The sequence below is a fragment of the Ambystoma mexicanum genome, chromosome 1q, assembly GCF_040938575.1.
Source record: "Ambystoma mexicanum isolate Mex_15411 chromosome 1q, UKY_AmexF1_1, whole genome shotgun sequence".
Lineage (NCBI taxonomy): Eukaryota > Metazoa > Chordata > Amphibia > Caudata > Ambystomatidae > Ambystoma > Ambystoma mexicanum.
The window spans coordinates 502,635,061-502,653,415 of NC_090922.1; the positions used below are offsets into that span (position 1 = coordinate 502,635,061).

At 45.4% G+C, this 18,355-nt stretch overlaps 1 protein-coding gene across 5 annotated transcripts in view; it reads left to right on the forward strand.

Moving 5' to 3' along the window:
• The window catches only part of LOC138529743 (zinc finger protein 850-like), a 144,485-nt gene that overhangs the window by 18,698 nt on the left and 107,432 nt on the right, over window positions 1-18,355 (forward strand). For 2 of the 5 annotated variants that reach the window (XM_069640856.1, XM_069640859.1), the window contains 2 exons: window positions 7,642-7,736; window positions 8,593-8,763. The exons of 2 other annotated variants lie outside the window; for them this stretch is intronic. The gene's annotated coding sequence lies outside the window, so the exon portion shown is untranslated. The remainder of the gene's footprint in view (window positions 1-7,641; window positions 7,737-8,592; window positions 8,764-18,355) is intronic. One more of the 5 variants, XM_069640857.1, reaches the window with a different exon arrangement.

An 18,355-nucleotide genomic window follows, 5' to 3' on the forward strand; every position in this document is an offset into this window, starting at 1 on the left:
GGAATGTGAGTGTTGTTGGTAATGTGCATGGCCATCTCAATGCAAGTGAAGCTTGTACCACTACTGTAATTTTACTGTTGTTCTCAGCACTGGCGATTAAACCGGGTCTCACTGGATCTGAGATCCGGCACCAGATGTGTAGCCAGATCCCGGGATCCGGTGAGAGTCAGCCGGCCCAAACCCATGCTCTGCGCTGGGGGAAAGAAAATAGAAATAGAAAGCATCCGCGAGCAAACTGTAGCTTCCTCTGGTGACCCCGTGCAAGGGGTCACAACAGGCAGTTACAGTCCTCAGCCACGGATGGACCTCAGCCGCGACCCAGTTTATTTATGCAATGTTTGTCAGATACATGGACCCGGATTATTTATTCATGCAATGTTTGTCGGATACCCGCATTCGACAAACATTGCATAAATAAATTTACAGGAATCCGACAAACATTGCATGAATACATGAATAGCCCTATTAACTAACATTTAAACTAGCACACATGATGCACCCACCCAAGTGCTTTAAGAGGGGAGCCGCAGGAGCTGTGCTGGGTGTGGTTCAACTAAAAGAGAACGTTGCTTATGGCGGACAGAAATCGCCCTGTTTGAATAGTACCCATGGGGGAGTTTTTTTTATAAAATGTGATGCAAATTATGCATTTTAAAGAATATTTACTCAGCAACACTGGCCAAAACTATTATCCGCATAGTGAAAAAAAGCAGTCTTTTAAATGGCAGTTCATGAAAACATGTAGAACCAGCTTTCAATTAACATATTTTCAGTATCAGATGCTTATACCCAATTTGTCCAATTCATGGTAATCACTATTTTAATAGAGATATGCAGGCTGCAATTGTGCGATCTATTCCTTTTCTGAATTGGCGGCAGCAAAGAAAGAACAGGGTTAACTTTTTTTAACTTTAAAACTTCAGGGAAATCATTTCAGGCTCTATTTTGATGAGGAAGGATAGCTCAAGGGCAAAGCTGCTGTCTTGGAAAGAAGACAATGCAGCGCAACACAGGTTTGAATCCCGATCATGCGCTTAATTCCCTAGTATTAAGCGCATTATAAAAGAACAATTATAATTATTACTCCAGTTTTACAATCCTACAAAATACCAAGATTTGATACCTTTTTATTGGACTAACTGAACATATTACACTGAGATGATATATGCATAAGCTTTCGAAAGTCCCAGAGACTTCTTTTCTTCCATCAGATGGTGGTCTCAAGATGAATGAGCAACAAAGAGAATCGCGCACAGAGCTGGACATATCCTTTACATAGAAAAAAACCAAGACATTCTCCCACTTAAAAATCCATTGGTATACAAAGAATTCAGTCCCGCATTTCCCTTTTATCCACAATGCAATACAATTGTGATGAAACAGACACACACAACCATTGGGGAGCAGTTCCCATTGTCAGTGAGGGGAAAAAACCATTTCAAGCAGGACAGCATTAGACACTCAATGTTTTGCATGTAGTATGCGCAATCCCCTAAGCACAGTGAGTCTAATAAGCTGAACACCTTCCCTACACAATCTAAAGTTTTCAGTTAGTGCATTAAAAGGTTTACAAACTTGGATTTGGTTTGAATTTAGAAAAAAGAACTTAAAAACGTCAATCGCGTTGGTCAAGGTTTTCATAATCCACAGTCAGTCTATGAAAGGCCCGCTCTCCAGGCTCTGCTTTTGGTCTTGCAGAAAACAGAGTAGTCTGAATATACATCAAATGCCCGTTCTGAAGCTGGATCTCCTCTTTAATTTTCATAACATCTTCAACACGAGCCTGCTAAGAAATAAGAGATTTCGGCAGGGGGGAAACCATGATGGGAAAATCTACACCTGTGTTTTATAAAAATGTAGCATGTCTCGTAATGTTAACACAAACACCAAAATTGGGAAAAACCTATTGGTAAACACCCAAAGTTAGCGTACTGAAACTCTTTTAAACGAATGAGGCATAATAACAGTTAGTTGTGCTAACAAATGTTTCAGTGATAACATTTCATTTGATGGCCATGATTAAACAAGTTGAAAACCAAGTTCACCTAAGTGTAATATATTTAGGCACTGAGGCTTTAAAACTTCAACCTCTTTGAGAAGACAGCTAATTGTTGAGATTCAATGACCGAGCCATCAACAAACTCATGGCCCTCTGAAATTGCCTTTCTGTATAGATTTATGGTATGAAAAACGTTACCTTGTTTAAATAGTAGCATCAGAATTTCAAAAACTCAGCTGACCCAAGCCTCTCAAGCTGTGCAGTAACCCTTAAAAGGTCTGGGAGTCCAGGGTTCTATGACAATTGAAGAAGCCCCCTGGGGATAAGGGTGCGGGTGTTGGCGTCCCGCAGGGTGTTTTCGTACCCGTGGGGGACTGAAGACTCCTTTTACAACTGATATTTTGGTACAGGTCCCGGAGCAGCCTGGAATGTCCTGAAGCTGCTTGGTGTTGGTGGGTGAAAGGACTGCTTTGTTAGCAGAGAATAGTACACTCTCCAGGTGAGAGGCTGCAGCTCGGGAGCTCCATCTAATTGAATTGCCAACCGTTTTACTGTCCTCTCCTTTTTTTCCGGCATGGCATCTACACTAGTGAAGGCTTCCACAGGGGAGGATGTTTCACATCTTCCCACTGCCCCCCACTCCCCTCACCGCTGCAAAGCTTCCCGGTGTTTACCCAATGAAAGCAGAAAATATTGACACTTACATGAACATGCAGGTGCTGCCTTCTACATTATGTACCAAGGTGCAGCCTCATAGCCCTATTTTTTTCAGGCAACGCTTCTAAGCTTATCATTATCTTATTCACCGGTAACGTTCAGAGCAACGACAGTGCAGTGATTACTTGCAGCCCAATGAGCAGATGGGTAGATAATCCTGTAGCTAGTATTGTCACTTGTGGTACCAAGTCTGTGTATTAATTTAATTCAGTTGAGGAAGGCGCAGGGGGCAATGAGGGCTATGAGTTAACTGCCCCTGTTCTTACTGCTGCAATTTCAGGGATTTCTAGTGCAAACAAGATAAAGGAAAACTGCGGCTGAACTATCATAAATCAGAATGCTGTGCTTGGCTCCCCGTTGCTAAGGGAGCAGGTGGAAGGGCTGCCGAAGCCCAGGATCAGCCCCCAACCCCAATAAGATATTATAAAGAAGAGGCAGGGGGCCATGCATGTGGAAAATGGGCCGCAATTGTGTGTCAACTTTTCCTGCCCCGTTCAACCTGGAACACTTGTTACCCCAACCACTACCCCGGAAGAGCTGATGAGGGACTATTAATGGGATGTAAGGGTAAGTGCAATTGTATCCTCGTTTTGGCTGAAATAGCAGCCCTAAAAAGCTTCTCTTGGAGATAAAAGAAGAGGTGGAGACAAGGGGGTGCGCCAATCTAGAAGCGAGGGCAATATAAGGGTTCTCCAGTCAACAATGGAGAAATTCCCATTGCTTGGAGACCTGCCAAAATGTGCCCTGCACTAATGGTGAACATATTGGATCAAACGATGGCTTGTCTGAGAAGGGGCCTCTGCCGCTTGATCCTGTTATGTGTGTGCAAATCTCAAGGCCACAGAATAAGATTTCTCAGCCAAAACATCAGGCTGTATGAAGTCAGGCTGGCTTGCTAGGGATTCAGAACCACACATCTGGGTGGCAAACCAGGTGGTATGGTAGACTATGAAGACCCCAAACCAACCCCTGATGTCTCCAGTCACAGGGGTTTGAGATTGTAGTTTGGGCAAGGTATGGTCTATGTAAACATGGGAGGGACCCTTAAGGTGGATTTGATATGTCTGCGTAGAGTACCTAAAGTTGCCTATACCCATTTTGAATCTAGGGAAACGTTAATTAACTAATGTATCCACAGGTTTCGATGGGTATGCGGATGCTCATCTATAATTCCGGATTATATTGTAAACTGTACAAAATTTCACTACACTGGGTGGCGGGTGCATTTGATTCCATATGCATCAAATTGAGGGAAGACAGAGTGGTTAGTGGTATTTTGGGGATTTCAACATGACACCGTCCATCACCACGTAGTATCACTGAAATAAATGTCTACACCTAACACAACATTTACACCATTGGAATTAGACTACAGCATCTATTGCTCTCTGGACCTAATGCAATTCCACCGTGGTAAAGGGCCGGGGGAGCTTGCTTATTTGGCTGATTGACTAGAATCCAAGGGAGGCTGTCTTTAGGAAAGGCCCGGGGGTAGCAGACTATGATTTCTGATTAGTTATTCTAACTGTTTATGTCTTATGATGTACTTTGATGGCCTTATGGCCGAATAAAGTTACTATTGATTGAGTGACAATTGAAGAAGCTGATGCTGAAAGTCCTTCAACATGCCAGACACCCCTGAAATCTTCCACACCTCCAACTGGAGGAAACCATGAAGCACCAGTTTGCATGTGTTGCCCTATGGATCCACAAGGATGTGAGGAAACATAGAAATGAGGGGGGAGTGCTTCCATAGATATTTCGAACAGGGGCAGCTACCACCCTTGATACAGCCAAAGAGGGGTCCCCAGAACCACTGGTGACCTCTGGGTCCACACATGCGCATTCTCGGAAAAATGAAGAATGCAGGGAAATCATACCACTTGATTTGTATCCAGTTCTGTTTGCAAAAAATCCCAATCCACTGCCTCTGAGTCCAGTCTCTTACTGAAGGACTTTTCTTTGCATCATAGCTCCATTCTCAGCTGATAGTCTACCTCTAAGGGACCCCAGGGAATATTCTATGAAACAATGATGAATGCAACCTCCAGTTGCTGGAGTCGAGAAGCTGTCTGGAATTTGGTCGGCCACAGTTTTTTGTGGGCCAGGGAGATATTCGGCCTGAAGCAGAATCTATTTGACCAGACAAAAGTGGCAGCATTATTTTGCTATCTTGTTGGTGTATCGTACATCTGAAATGTCCATTCTCAGAAGAACACAACAAATCACTCGATCTTTCGCCATACTCTTCAGAGCGAAGGAATCCTGCAGCAACTCCGAACTGTTTATGTGAAGTTCCTTCTCCTTTGGAGTCCATCCTCCTCCCATTGTGATTTCTGATCCTATGAGGTCCGGGACATTCCTAAGATTTCTTTGCTTTTCCAAGCCTGCATTTGCTTTGGCCATATTCCCTGCCATCTGCAGAGAGACATAATTTGGTCTGTGCTAGGGCTGGGCGATATATCGAGTATTGGAGATATATCTATATATTTTCCAAATCGTTATAGGATGAGACAATATCATTAGCATCAAGATTTATATTTATATGTATATATAAATAGGTAACGTATATGACAGTTTTGTATTTACGTTTTTATATTTACAGAGCTCTGTGTATTCGCAAACAGGAAGAGGAACCCTGTGTTTTCACTTTATTTTGATCAGTGTCAATAAAGGTATTTGTGACATCTCACATGTAGTTACATGTAGTTGATGGCTTATAACTGAGCTTTGTACCCATATAAACAATATCAAGATATATATATTGTATATCGACATTCAGCCCAAAAATAATGAGATATGACTTTTGGTCCGTATCGCCCAACCCTAGTCTGCACACCCAAGGCCTTAACACAAGATAAAGAAGGAGGACTGGAAACGTGCTTGCATTGAGGCAAATAACAGACTCTAAGCGAGCCAGCATTCTCAGATAAATCATGTGGGTTGCCAGAACTAACCTGACCTCCCCCTTTCTGAACTTGACCATGGATAGGGGAATTTGCAGGGTGGCCTGAAGGGTATCTATGTGAAATCTCAGAAATGGTATAGCGTAGTAAGGAGTATGCAGTAAGCAGGGTCTTCTTCCAGTTGATCTGAAAAGAAGATAAATTAAACAAAAGGCTTAGGAAATAAAAAAAAAATACAGGAAACCTTTTTGGTGAAAGGGATGACTTCTGAGCAAAATGTACACCAGAGGTTTCAGGGCTCTTTTCATGCAGAGCATAAAATGTACAGGAAAACCAATTCTGACCGACTCTTAAGAAGAGTTAATTTAATCTGCAGATGGCGAGCCACCATGTGTTTGGACTGGTACATAATCACACTTCTGGTCAAATAAACATGAGTTGAATGTCCTGCGGTCTGACATCACAGGCTTCATAGGTTTGGTGAAATCCCAAATAGCAGACACTAGACCTTACAGGAGGCAAACAAATATCGAGTTCCTGTTGTTCTACAGATTTAGAGAAAGTTATGACTTGGGGCCGAAATATATGCTGACCAAAATTGCTCCTCATCTTCAGGAGATATTTATACCTTCTTCTTCGTAGGCTTAACCACCTTGCATTCTTCAGAGATATCTAATTAAGGGTGTCTTTCATAGAGGTCGATAGAGATCGAACTGCCCCCAATAGGGAAGAATGCAGTTTGGCCAGGTCTTAATACTGCTCCTATGTAATATTAGAGGGACATACACCAGGGCTGCAAATTATATGCTCCTCATATTAAGAATAAACAATAACACCAGAAAGCTACTAAAGATGTACCAACCCTAAGCAGAAACCAACAGACCCACCTAGGACTAGTACTGCAGAAAAGTATCAACACGCGCCCTCCGAACACATGAGATTAACGACTAGGGACAACAGCGCATGCACACCCCAGGCAATCGGTACCTAGACGAATTCACAGCTACAAGCCTTATGTAGTATTTCTTGTAAAGTTAACAAAGATGCCTTATTAATTTGCTATTTCTGTGCTAACTTTCAAAGCAATACTGAACTGTACTGGTCAAGTCTTAGGGCCTCATTACACGGAAGGCGGTAATGGTTAACGGCCACCGTTAATGGTAACGGTGACCGTTAACCATTACCGCCTTACTACGAGGTCCCTTAGCGGGTTGGTGCTTTAACGTCTGCTTTTTGCAGGCGTTAAAAACCAACCCGCTAAGGGACCTCGGAGCTAATTACGGCACCGCAAAATTGCGGTGCCGTAATTAGCACCTTCCCCATTCCCATAGAGCCCTATGGGGCAGAAATGGGAATGGGGAAGGGCAATGGCGGAAGGGGGATTTACCGCCCCACCAACCTTGGAATGGGGCGGTAAATCCCCTTCCGCCAAGGCGGTGCCGGTATTTTACCGGCATGAGCCATGGCGCTAATAGCGCCATGGCTCACCGCCTTCCGTGTAATGAGGCCCTTACTTACTGTCTTTGACTGTATATTTACATGCAGTGCAGGTTATAAATCCAAGATAAGCCTGATGGCTGAGAATATGTGCATGTTGAGGGTAAATGCCTAGCACTCGATCTGTCAAAGCTTTATGCAGGTCTTCTAATGTTAAACTACTGGTCAAATATGACACTTTGCAAGTGAAAATAATTAAAATACTTGGACATTTAGGAAGGTCTTACTAGCAATTTGATGATGGAAAAAAATTGATGTAACTTAAAAGCAGGGCTGGAGTGACTAACAATCCACTTGACATTCTATTGAACATAGAGGATCCTGATGTCACTTTACCTGCAGTTCACTTGCACTCTAAAGGCCCACATATTCTTCAGCCAAGCTGCACTCTTAAGATTTGACCCCTGGCTGCCCCCTCCCACCTCCTTGGACAGCAGGAGATTGGCTAGTGGGAATACTGGGCATACTTGGGACTGAAGACTTTCTGCAAGGGGTAATGGTTGTGCATGTTTTTTTGTGCAGGTCAGAAACAGTTACGCTTATCACCCCATCTTCTTTACCTGGACCTTCCACAAGTCTGGTATTAAGCTATTGACGAGACAGAGTGCAGAAAGCAGGTACGTTTGCACAGTGCACCCCCTTTAACTGCCCCACTCCACAGCCATTACACAGTCACTGGTAAGAGCTGCTGATTGAGTTGGAGGGTTACATGAAATAAGAGCTCTCCTCATGCACTGGAGCTAGCAGGCTGTATTGACTAGCGCTCATACTGTACCTGTCCTTTTCAAGTGAAAATTGCACAGTCACTACCTGTGCTGTACAAGTTGTCTGTTGGGGGGGTCTGCCCCGGCTCTGACCATGCTGCACACGTGCTAGTTGAGGAAGAAAACCTGCAATGGCCTTGCACATGCTGTACCAGTGTGTGGGGGAAGCTTGCACTGATCCTGTTTGTGCCATAAATGTACCAATTTGAGTGTAATGTTCACAGGCCCTTGCAATCAGCTGCTCTGACAATGCTGTACTTGCGCATAATTGGGACGGACTCTTACACTGGTCCTGGCATGCTGTGCCAGTACCTGTTTGAACGGGACTTGCACTGAACCTGCCCATGTTGTACCTGTTTGTGAGAGAAGCTTGCAGTGGCCCTGAGCATACTCATCAGTTTGTGAGGGAAGCTTGCCTGGCTCCACCCATGCTGCCATGTACCCATTTATTAGGGAAACATGCAATAGACTTGTACATGCTGTACTTACACCCACTCATGAGGGAAACGCCACTGGCCGGTCTATAACTGTATTTGGTTTTGTGGGACTTGCATTGACATTTTTGTGAGGCAACTTCCACTTTACTGTGCTAAAAAGTTTGTGAGAGAAGTTTGCTCTTGTTGTATAAATATTGTATCTGTTTGAGATGTAATCTTGCCGTAGCCCAGTCCATGCTGAATGTATATTTGATTGTTATGGAACCTTGTAGTGACCCTGTACATGCTGTACCTGTTTGTGGAAATCATCCAGTGGACTGCGCCATGCGGATCCTGATGGATTTTGAGGAAAGCTTGCAATAGTCTGATCCATGTTGAACCTGTTTGAGAAAAGATTGTGCTGTTCCTGCCTATGCTGTGGATGAGCCTGTTCCGTTTGTGAGGTAAGCCTGTGCTGGCCCTATGCATATAGCAACTGTGTGTGCTGTATTTGTGAGGAAAGCTTGTACTTTTGAAGACTTTACGGCACCGCTGCCTAGAATCTGACCTATGTGTGCCTTTGAGGGAATTTGAAGCTGCTGCTTCCCATGCTGTACCTGTTTGGTGTGTGATAGTAGCGTGCAGTGCTGTGGACCATGATGTATCTGTCCAGTGTGTAAAGGAAGCTTTCAATGCACTTCCCTATGTGATACCTGTTCTTTGTGTGAGGGCGCTTGCACTGAAACCCATATTGTACCTTTCCTGTATTTTGGGAAGTTTCAACTTCTGCTGCATGTTTTGTCTTTTCTGTATGTGAATGAAGGTTGCACCGTTTGTGCCAGTACTGTACCAGTTAAGTGAGTTAAGGAGGCAGTGTGGTACACATTTATGAAATACAATGAATTGCTTTACACAGCAAACTGTGTAGCACCAGCAGGACCTTTTTATGGCAGTTTGTGAGAAACTGGACATTTTTTTTTTTAAACTTATATTTATTAGTTTTACATAAATATTACATGAAGAAGTTAACATTGAATCTTATAACATTCCCTTCCCCCCCTCCCCCCTCCCTCCCCACGGGACGGATGGAGTCATTTTGTCCGGGGATCCTGTTATGCGTTAAATATGTCCTAGATTTTTATGTTATGGGGGCACCATTGCTCCATAAAGTCTGACTGGAGGTATTGCAGGGTCCCTTCCAATTCCTTTACAAATTTGTCTCCTGTTCCTTGGAGTTTGTGGGTAATTTTCTCCATTGTTATATGGGCCCATACTTTCTGTAGCCAGGTGTAGGTCAGTGGGGTATTTTTATTTTTCCAGTTCTGTGCAATGGTGGTCCAAGCTGCAATGAGTAGTCCCATGAATGATCTCCATTGCGTTTTGTTGTATTGCCTTGCTATGTCGTCTTTGATTCCACAGAGCCACACCTCCTCCCCCATCAGCCCCACATCCGGGAATATTTTGCCCATCTCGTTTTTCACTTCTTCCCAAAAGGGTTTTATGCCTTTACAGTCATGCCATATGTGTCTCCAAGTTCCCACTTCGTCACATCCTCTCCAGCAGTGGTTGGACGTGTTGGGGTACATTGTGTGGAGCCTCTCTGGAGTGTAGTGCCACTGTGTCATTATTTTGACCCACATTTCCCTAGTTTGTACCGAGCGGGTCATTCTGGGGATCTGTTTCCATAGGTCCTCCCATTGTTTATCCGTTGGTTCCTCCCCCAATGTTCTGCCCCATTTTATTCTGTATGACCATTTAATGCTTTCCCCTTGTGAGTTTATGTATTTGTATAAAGTTGATACCCACTTTCTCTCCCCCGTGTTGGATATGATGTATGTTTCGAACCCTGTAAGGTCCCTGGTTGCTGCCTCGGTGATTATTGGAGAGTTGAGCCAGTGTTTTAGCTGTTCATATCTGTATCTATCACTTTTAGGGTTTCTCGTGGTTGCCACGCATGACTCCAGGGGGATGATTTCCTTGTCCATAAACATCTCTCCTATTTTAGTAATGCCCGCTTTCTCCCAGGTGTCATATGCCCCTTGTTCCATCCCTGGTGGAAATAGTGGGTTTCTACAGATGGGTGTAAAGGGTCCGATCACTGTGGTCATTATGCCTTTTTTTGTTTGGCTATCCCATGCTTCTAACGTTGTCTTCATGATTTCGCTTAGCCTTAGATTTTCATGCCTGTGCTGCCTCTGTTTCCAGAGAAGTTCTACCAGTGGGGTCTTTGCTACTGCTCTGTCTTGTTTGGCCCATATCTGTTGCGGATCCTCCCCCACCCACTCCCTTAGAACTTTTAGCTGTGCTGCCTGATAGTATTTTCTAAAGTGGGGTAGCGCCATTCCTCCTTCTCTGGTTGGGGCCGTGAGGACCTTTCTGGCAATTCTCGGTGTTTTCCCTTTCCATATGAAGGACGATACCATTTTTGTTAAGGTTTTGAAGAACGTGTCTGGGACCCCCACTGGGAGAGCCTGAAAATAATATAGTACCTTTGGGAGGATGGTCATCTTGATTGATTGTATTCTACCCCACCAGGATATCTGTAGTGGGTTCCATCTGTTTAATTCTCTTCGGATGTTTAAAATTAGCGACGGGTAGTTTTCCCCGTAGAATTGTTCTATTTTTGGGGGTACATTTATTCCCAAATATTTAATGCCTTTCTGTACTATCTTGAGGTCCAGTGTTTTTGCCTGCCTTTCTATGTTCGTTCTATCCCCTGCCAGGATGAGGATCTCTGATTTTTTCCTATTTATTTTTAGGCCAGAGATGGTCCCATAGTTTTCTAGTTCTCTAACTGTGGCCGATAAAGTAGATTCAGGGTCCTCTAAGGTTATCAGCATATCGTCTGCATACGCAATAACTTTGTGTTGCTGACCCGCCATTTCTATCCCTTTAATGTGTATTGACTCCCGTATTTTGATTAGGAGGGGTTCTAAGAAGAGAGCGTACAATAGTGGTGATAGGGGGCAACCCTGTTTCGTTCCTCTCGTTATCGTTACCTTGCCAGTAAGCTCGCCATTAATGGATATTCTGCTGGATGGGGAATTGTAGTTTGCTCTAATACTCGCGATATATTTTTCCCCAAACCCCATGGATTCCAGAACCCTAAACAGTATGGACCACTCCACTCTATCGAAGGCCTTCTCGGCGTCTACTGACAGTAGTATCGCTGGGGTGCGGGTTATCCCTATTTTTTCGATCAGGTGGGCTAGCCTCCTAGTATTATCGTGGGTTTGCCTGCCTGGAATGAAGCCTGATTGATCCTCGCTAATCAGTTTAGGGAGGAGCGGGGATAGCCTTGTTGCCAGGATTTTGGTATATATTTTTACATCTAGGTTGATTAGGGAGATTGGTCTGTATGATGCGGGATTAGTTGGATCTTTGCCTGGTTTATGAAACACCAGCACCTTCGCTTCATTCATTGTGGGGGTCACATTACCGGTGTCTTTGAATGAGTTTAGGAGTCTTGTTAGGGTCGGGGTTAGTATGTCTGCGTATTTTTTATAAAATGGGGCCGTAAACCCATCCGGGCCTGGAGCTTTGTTACTTGGGAGTCCTTTTATGGCTTTATTGACTTCTTCTTCACTGATAGGGGTCTCTAGTGACTGTTTGTCTTCTTCTGAGATTTTCTGGATCTTTAGGGCCTCTAGGTATGAAGTTTGGCCGTTTATATCGGGGTGCTCTGTGGAATAGAGCGTTTGATAATATTGCCTCATTGTTTCCCCCATGTCGTGCGTAGAAGTTTGAGTGGCACCTTTCGCATCACATATGGCCTTAATCGTTGTTTCTTTTTGTTTCGCCCTTAGTTGTCGCGCCATGAGTCTGTCTGCTTTGTTCGCTCTAATATAATATCTCTGTTTCAGATAGAGTAGATTCCTTTCTGCGCCCTTTGTACGTAACATCTCTAGTTGGCCTTGTGTATGTTTCAGAGATTTTTTTAATATCTTTGTGGGTTGAGTCGTCAATTTCTCTTGGATCTCCTCAATTGTTTTTTCCAGTTCTTTTTCCCACTGATCCCTTTGTTTGTCTCTCGTGATTTTCATCGCTATCATCTTCCCCCTCAAGACTGCTTTAAACGCGTCCCAGACTGCGCTCATTGCGACCTCCCCCGTATCATTTTGTAAGAAGTATTCCGTTATCATTTCCCTTATGGCCTCCCCTGCCACTGGGTCATGGATCAACTCCTGCGGTAACCTCCATTTCCATAGCCCGCTCTTCCCCCCCTGGGAGAGTCACGTCCAACCACAGAGGGGCATGGTCCGAGAGGGTTATAGAGCCCTTATCTAGCCCTTGTATCTTTCCCAGTAGTCCCACTGACACCCAGAGATAGTCGATCCTGGACATAGATTTGTGAACATGTGAGAAATAGGTGTACCCCCTCTGTTCACCCTTCAGTTCCCTCCAGACATCATTTAGAGCCATTTGGTCCATTTGCTGTTTCAAACGTTTTGATGGCGCCCCCTGTCCATGTGTGTTTCCTGTGCTCCTATCTAGCTTTGGGTTCCATGCCAGATTAAAGTCCCCCCCCCCCAGTATCACCTCCCCTCTAGCGAAATCTTCCAGTTTCTGAGAAAGCCATCCTGTCCCTGATTGGGTGCATATATTGAGGCGAGCGTTATGCGACATCCTTCGATCTCTACGTTGGCAAAGGCGTACCTCCCTTCCTTATCAGTTATAGTGTCTAGTGGTTTTACGTCCTTTCCTTCTTTTATCGCTATCAGGACTCCTGCTTTTTTCTCTGTTGTCGTTGCCTGTGCCCATATTTTATATCCTTTTATCCGCATTTTGTGCTTATCTTTAGTTTTGATATGGGTTTCCTGGAGGAGTAGTACATCCGCTTTCCCCCTTTTGAATTGTTTCTCCAGTTTCGTTCTTTTTGTTGGGTGGTTCATGCCCCTGATATTGTAGGTCATAAAGCGTATCATCCCCATTCTATTTTGTTTGTATGCCATTGCCTCCGGTCCCCTTCTGTTCCCGATTCAACTCTTTGTTTCTTCCGATCCCTTCCCTTCCCTTGAACTTCCCTTCCCCCCCCAACTTTGAACTTTAAACCAACCAAACTGTCCCCCGAGTAGGGCGAGGGTTCCTATTGACGCTAGGGCGTTGCGCCCTTCGCTCCCTGCCCTCCATACCCTCGGGGGGTATGTTATGGGGATTCCTAAACCCCACTGAACCATTTGTCTTTACCTGGTTCCAGACAGTTGGGTCTCGACCAGGCCGCCCTCCTTGAATTGTCCGTTCCGCTCCGCTCCCGCGTCCCCCCCCGACTGGGTCTTCAGTGGCAACGTATCCATGTCTGTCCCCCAGGCATGTGTTTTTCTTGTATTCCTCATGGTACCTTTCTCCGGGTGTCTCTCCCTGGATTTGCATTCTTCTGCTTGCTGGATTCCCAGCCCATAGGTTTTCTCGTTCGTTCTCTCCTGTTTGTGGCCTTCCCCTGCTCCATCTGCTCCATCTCTTCGTCTTGTAGTCCCATCGTGCTGAGGCCTTCTTCCAGCGTGGTCACTCTTTTCTGTTTTCCTTCCCATGTGAACAGTAAGCCAAACGGGAAGGTCCATTTGTAGCGGATTTGTTTTTCAATTAGCACTTTCACCAGTGGGGCCTTTGCTCTTCTTTTTTGGAGGGTTATTAGTGCCAGGTCCTGATACAGTTGGATGTCTTGCCCATTCATTTTAATATGTTCCAATTCCCTGGCTCTCCTGAGGATCTGCTCTTTCTGCGGGTAGGAGGATAGCGCCACCAGAACATCACGTGGTCTTTCCCCTGGGGCCCCCGCTCTTTTCGGTCCTACCCTGTGGATTCTGTCGATTCCGATATCCTCGATGTCTTGTGTTCCCAGGATGTCTCTGAACACCTCCTTCACCGCCTCCTTCAGATCTTTGTCCAGCACTGATTCCACCATGTTCTTGATTCGGATGTTGGAGCGTCTGGAGCGGTTCTCTAAATCCTCACATTGTAGTTCCAAGTTGTGAGTGAGTGTCACCAGGTGTTCTTGCGTTTCACTTGCTTGTCTCGTGTCTTCTTCCAGACTTTGCACCGTTTTTTCCACAATGTCTGTTCTTTCTTCTAGGTTGTTTATGTCTATTCTCATATCTTGTACCGCCTGTTTCATTTCGTTCTTCATGGATGTAAATTGTTCCTGAACTGTGGACATGAATTTCTCCTGCAGGTCCATGAACCAGGTTTGCATGTCCTCCCTGGTCAGTGGTTGCTGTTGTTGGGATAGTGGTTCTGCTTCTCCCATGGGGTCTCCCTGGGTTCTTCCTCTCGGTTGTGGTGTCCCCTCTGTTGACCACATTTGTAGAACGTCGGCCCCTTGTTTCGCTGTTTGGGGAGTTTGCTGGATGGGGTTCCCCTTTCCTTTTGCTCTAGACATGATAGGGCGCTCCGTCTGATAATAATTTAATAATAATAATAATAATTTGGCATTTATATAGCGCTACGAACCCTCAGGTATCTGAGCGCTGCTTATTATTACCCACGGTGTGTGGTGCTCATTTATCGACCTCGAAAGGAGGAAACGCTGAGTTTGGCGCTGCCGGGATTCGAACCTGCATTCACAGGTTCTGCACTGATGTCAAAGCGAGCGCTCTACTCGCTGTGCCACTTGACCGACTATGATAGTCTATATGGTTCCTGCGCCTTCTTGTGACCCTTCGATGGGGCCTCTCTCTTTCTTGTCCTCGGAGGTGTTCTTAATTGTTGTGGGTCCTGCGTCACCCCTGTCTTGTTGGGGGACTTGTGAGGTGGCTCCTTGTGTCCCAGGGGGAAAATGGTTGGTGCCAGAGAGAGGTTCTTTTTTTTTTTTTTTTTTTTCTTCCTGTGAGTCCCCCCCCCCCCCCGGGGTATGTGCGCACAGGGCTGGCGCTTAATTTCTGGCCCCCCCCGGGCCTGCTCACCTTGCCTCTGTATCTTCCTGTGCGCTCCGTGCAGGGCGGCCCCCGCGGCTCCTCACCCGCGGTCCGCCCTGCTCGCACTGCTTTCTCCTGGCGCCGCAGCCGCTCCGCTGGACGCCGCTCTCCCCTCACCTCGGGGCGGCGCGGGGGGCGGCGCAAGGGCGGCTCCGTTCTTCGGGATCCGCTGTGTCCCCGATCCCGCTCACACGCCGGCCGATACCACTCAGTCACCCGGCGCCGCGCCAGAGGGCCCCCTGCGACGCGGGACCAGCTCTTTCGGCCCCGATGGGGGAGGGGGCGGTTGCCTCGCTCCTCGGCGGCGCACGTCTATCCTCCGCGCCTGTTCCCTCGCTGGGGGGGGGGGGTGTATGGGGGCAGCTTGGTAGTCGGGGGGGGGGAGGCCGAGGGACGGCCCGTCACGGCTTCGGTCGTGCTCTTTACGGCGGCCCGGGCGGAGCGCGGTTTAGCTGCGACTCCTCACCCCGGCGGCCATCTTAGGTCTTTTTCGAAACTGGACATTTTAAAGAACTTTGGGCCAGCAAAATTAGTTAAAACTCCCAGCTGCACAGTCCACTCAAGCCTCTATTTAGAATATCAGGTGGAAGGAGAGCTTTTCCAACATCTGCATCTTGTAGCGGCCTGGCCATGAGGCAGAGCCACTGCCTCATTTATTTTCTATCGGGACTTAATGGCAGGCCATTGGTGGTCATCGGCCTTGTTAAAGAATGCTCACCAGATGGATTCCCTCAAACACCAGATGGTGCTTCGGGTAGTATGGGGATCACGGGGACTGAATCATTCCTGTTCTCCTATCCATCTCTGTGACCCCCAAATTAATTCTCTCCAGTCGCCTGAGAATGCTGTCAAGCAAAGAGCATTATTGCTGATACATGGGAACATGATTTGAGGGGGCTGCAAACACCCAGAGCTAGCAGTGGTGGTAGCAAAACTACAGACAGCCACTAACACCCTCTCACTTTCAGTGACTCGAACAACGGTTTCTGACACTCTCTTTGGTGTATGCTTAATGGATGCAGGTGGAGGCAGGGCATAGGCAGAGCTACATATAGCAAGCAAAGCCAGTGGTAGTTCCATCTCCAAATTGGGGGTGCTTGCAGAGAGCAATTGGTGTTTGTGGAAGAAAGCAAAAGTTCTTGCGCCGGCCCTGGAGGCAGGATCTATACAGTGTTACAGGCGCAAGTGTTGTCCCATTATTAGATACACGGGCTCCAGCAGCGCAAAGTGTACAGTGCCCAGCACAAAGCAAAAACCTTTTGAAAATTATGCTTCTGCAGGACTCGAAACCACTATACTCCACCAACCACAAGCAGTGAAGATCGCATGTCTGGCTCCATTAAATAAAGACCATGTGCGTGAAAACCCCACCAGGTGAACGGTTTCACGAGTCAAATGTCGCAAGGCATAGTAGGACCATTATTGTTGTTTATGTCCACTGCTGCCCCCTCCCATTTTGCCTTGTGGGACCTGGAAACACCTTTTTCTGTGTAGTGCGCCTTATAAATATTCAATAACTAAATAAAGCATGTTATAAAAACAAATGTATTTAAGGAAACATCCTTATGTAAAACAAAATGAATGCACATAACTTGATGTTGACAGTTAAAAAGAAGTGGACTCTGTGCTTCCATTGCTGATAACAGTTCAGCAAAGGAGTTTAATGCAAAATCGCAGCCTGCGTGTCTTGACCTAAATTTATGGCGCACAAAATGGTAGTTGTTTTATATACAGAATTCTACACCAAGGTAATAATGCCTTGTAGGAAAAGTTTCTCTAGGCATTGTGACATGACAGAAAACATGTATCATGAACGTTGGGATGTCAAGTGGTTGAGTGTATTTTTGTGAGGGACATGACATTATTAATGATGTGCCCATGATGTCATGTCAAAGATGGCAGGTCATGATGTAATGGCTGTATTTTGATGGAAGTAATTTTATTTCCTTTATGTGATATTGTGTATTTGACAGGCCTTCATGTCAGTATGCTCCATTCCATTTTGTGTAGTTCATTCCTGGTTTTACTTTACAGTCTGGATCTTGTAGTCCTTGGGGGAGTCCCCATTATAAATCCAGGGCAGTCTCGGAATGCAAAGAACAAATAGGACTTGCCTACCATCCCCTTATGGAATGGGGCATGTTGACATGTATTGTTGAAAGACTTCTCATGTGTGGGATGTGACATTATGTGTACATAGTAAAAATGATGGCTTACATAATGTGAAATGTGACCTACTATATGCATTGATTATGGACAAATCCTGGGGTTGTGAACTTATAAAGGTAGTTAATCAAATCATCTAGAAAGGAAGTGGCACTCGATACAGGAGAGAAGGGTCCACACAACTCAGTTTTCCACTTGTTAATCAACTAGCACATTTTGGTTTTTAGGTATACGGGCTGTCGTGGGGTATCCATCCAAGCCTGTTGTCCATATAAAAGGTTCTAAAATGTATTTTCTATTATTTCTCCTGTGGACTTTACCATTGCCTTTTGTGTAGTTACACTTCTACGACACATTCAACTGCAATGTCTTCAGTAAATAACAGGAGTCTGTACATAGCGGTAACATTTTCAAGTTTCAAGCTGCTAGCCAGCCACAAATTGTCACTTGCCACCTCGGTTCTACACATAGCACATCATTTCTTTCTCGCCAAAAGTCAATTATCATTAGCCAATGGCTAGCATTGAATGCACATTTTGAGCCCGGTGCAACTCTAACTTTGTTCCTTAAGGAAACATTCAGCATTTACCATTCTGCTACTTTTCCTTCAAAGAGGTGCCTGCAGTGCACAGATGGATGCATACATGGAGTGATTCGCTAGGTAGGAGACTCAGTTGGGATATTACAAATCAGGGAACATAGGAATCAAATCACACTCACTTTAGGCCTACACATGTACATGGATCAGCCAACATGGGACTGTGGCTATGCAAGTGTGGCACTCTGGTTGGATCTGTCCCTTTCCCTCTTCCTTTCACCCTGCCCCTCCTGCATTTTTCTTTTTTACACACTGTAAATGTGCAGAAGAAGGAGACTGACACAGGTTGGCATGGTAGTTGGTAAATAATGTTATTCTTAATGAAAAGAAAGATAAACCCTATCTCTACCTATTTCTGTGAGGGGCTTCCTACCTCAACTA